Below are 2,738 nucleotides of genomic sequence, written 5' to 3'. Positions count from 1 at the left end.
ATTTAGTCCTTTATAATTTAGACATCAATTTTTTTTAATCCTTTACACTCAACAAACAGCAGGTGGCAGCACAAGCCTGTCACACTGCGGTGAAATGAAGCTGCAGGCTTAGATTTCAGCTTTAATCTCTGCTAGTTTAAACTTTTAGCTTTTGTTTAGTTTTTAGCTACTTTTAATTAGCCTTTAACTATTTTTAGCTTTTAATAAGCCTTTTGCTCTTTTTAACTTCTGGATAGCCTTTTTAATACTTTTATGCAGCATTTTGTACTTTTATTTTTTAGTTACTGTTTTGTTAATTTKCTTCTTTTAACTAATAGTTAGCCTTTAGCTAGCTCATGTCTTATTCTTGCTACTTTTGGCTAAAACTTTACCTATTAGCTAACATTTTTACTGCCTTCAAGTTGTCTTTTTTTACATTTTGCTGCTTTTTAAGCTGCCTGTGCAACARTTGGCCTTTTGGCTGCTTAGATTTTGGCTCGTGTTCTGTTGGTTTCAGCTCGAACAGCTCAGACAGGTTCTCTCTGGGTTCAGTTCAGTTTGTCTGGTTAAATCATTTTGTTGTTGTTGAAAGAACACAACGTGCAAGTTGGAGGTGCGGCAGTTTACTGAGGAAGTGACAGAACATGAAGATAAAGATCGATAGTAAAAACTGATGTCATGCACGTTGTAACAGATACAGATCTCTGGTATGTGTGAAAGCTGAGAGCAGGTAAAAAAAAAAACATTTTGTCCTAAATGAAAACTTGCCAGACTGTGTTTGAATGTTGGCCCTGTTTTCTGAACCAGCTCGTCTTCARATGTTTCTTTTCTCCAGTTTGGATGGGTGGGGTCAGAGGTCAGGGCCAGGGGGTGTCGTCGGGGTCGTGGGGAAATAGCAGCCGACTCCCTCTGTCCTGCACATGTGGGCAAAGACTTAGAAAATATCTAAAGAACTCTCCAAATTCCTGAACTGTACTGGGCTCCAGCTGGACTCCGGAGACCCCCTCACCCACCCTCACACACACACGCTGCAGATAACGATCAGGAATAATAGAGGGTACTTATGGGAAACGTCCTCACAGTGTCCCTGCTGAGGTGAGGATCTCCACGAAAGGTTTCACACTCAGGAATGTGAAGGTAGAAGATGTAAAGCTGTGATTTTTGCAGTTAAATCAATCCCAAAATCTCTCAGATGGAAATAAAATAAACTAAATTTAAAAAAATCACTTCAGATCATTCCTGGGATTCAACACAATTTATGCAAAACCCACTAAAACTGTACAACCACRACATAAAAAGTCCAGCAAAGATCATTTCAGATGATCTTGGTCCTGCACCAAACCAAACTTTTTACCAGACACTTCAACATGGTGTTGGTCAGACCAGAACTCAGTTTCCCACAGTCTTTTGGGAGACTTGGTCTATTTTCTGCCCTGGATGTTTTTTTTCTTAACGTCTTCTCAGCTCCACAGCTCAGACATTTGTGAACTCAGCAGATTGTTGTTAGAACCAGAACTTCTTCAGTTGTTGCCTCTTCGTAGCCTCCTGGACCCGTTTCTTGTCCGGTCTTTTTGTCAGTTTTGTAGGAACATCCAGTTTTCAGCTGTTGTTTTTCCACTTCCTGATGACTCCGTAGATCATTGATGCTTTGAAACCTTTCGTTCCTTTAATGATGACATCCTTTATGTCTCTGGTGCAGCTGCAGATTGTTTCATGTTGATCAGAGTCACTTTAATCAATGATGCGTGTGCTCAATTAGGTAGTAATTAAATCAGACGGTGCTTCAGTTTGCTAGTTTAGGGTGTGCACATTTATACAGCTTATTGTACCTTTTAATGTTCTTCATATTTGTTTGCCCTCCAGTTAAATTATACAGGGGTGTGGAAACTTATTCATAAACTTAATCTGCTAGAAAGATATCAAACTGTCGGCTCTCGAACGTTTATCAAAGGACTTTTGTTTCAGTTTAGAATTTTCTGATAAGTGACCAAAGAGCAGAGTAGCCAAAAATTAACTTTATCATTTATATTTTGTCCAATTTGTAAATTCAAAACATGGAATTCTGCTTGTTTGCTGCTGAAAATGACTCAAAACTCATTAACTCTGCAGTCAACGTAGAGCACTGAGGATTTTTTCCTGCTAATTTCTGCAAAATTCTAAAGCAGATTTTAAAACATTACAACCTAACAGAAGCACACGTGTCAAACTTAAGGCCTGCGGGCCAAATCTGTCCCTCTTTAATGTTTAATCTGGCCCCAACTGTAATACTTTGAATAAGAAATCGTTTTATAGTTTTATTTTTTGTATTTTTCTCACCATGGACGGCCATATCTGGGCCGGTGATGGGACTTGCGACCTGTCCAGGGTGTACCCCGGCCCTCGCACTGTGACAGCTGGATATGGGCACCAGTGACCCAGAAAGGAATAAGCGTGCAGATAATGGATGGATGGATGGATGGATGGATGGATGGATGGATGGATGGATGGATGGATGGGTGGATGGCCAACTCAAGCCAAGACAATTGAGTTAAAATTTGTTTTGGTATTTTTTTTTCTTTGGTGAGAAATGAGCAACAGAGAATTTACTTTAATTATATTTATTGTTCTCTTGTTTTAAAGTCAAATAAACAGATTATTTTGCAAGGGATTTTATTTTTTACCCAATTTGTTGGATTGTTATAAACTGTATCTCTAAGATATGATGATATATATGTTAAGATATATGTTAAAGGTCATTTGTATTTCTATAAAAATAGATA

At 38.5% G+C, this 2,738-nt stretch overlaps 1 long non-coding RNA gene across 1 annotated transcript; it reads right to left on the bottom strand.

Moving 5' to 3' along the window:
- Positions 1-586: 586 nt before the first annotated feature.
- Positions 587-2,396, bottom strand: LOC106519674 (uncharacterized). Its single transcript, XR_001310471.1, has 2 exons — positions 2,296-2,396; positions 587-1,678 (listed from the first exon to the last, which is right to left on the bottom strand). It is a non-coding gene; the product is annotated as an uncharacterized LOC106519674 (long non-coding RNA).
- Between the last annotated feature and the right edge of the window lie 342 nt (positions 2,397-2,738).

This window comes from Austrofundulus limnaeus, unplaced genomic scaffold, assembly GCF_001266775.1.
Source record: "Austrofundulus limnaeus strain Quisiro unplaced genomic scaffold, Austrofundulus_limnaeus-1.0 Scaffold2, whole genome shotgun sequence".
In the NCBI taxonomy this organism is placed as follows: Eukaryota; Metazoa; Chordata; class Actinopteri; order Cyprinodontiformes; family Rivulidae; genus Austrofundulus; species Austrofundulus limnaeus.
The sequence above is the reverse complement of the archived record's forward strand: the minus strand, read 5'-3'. Positions and strand labels throughout refer to the sequence as shown.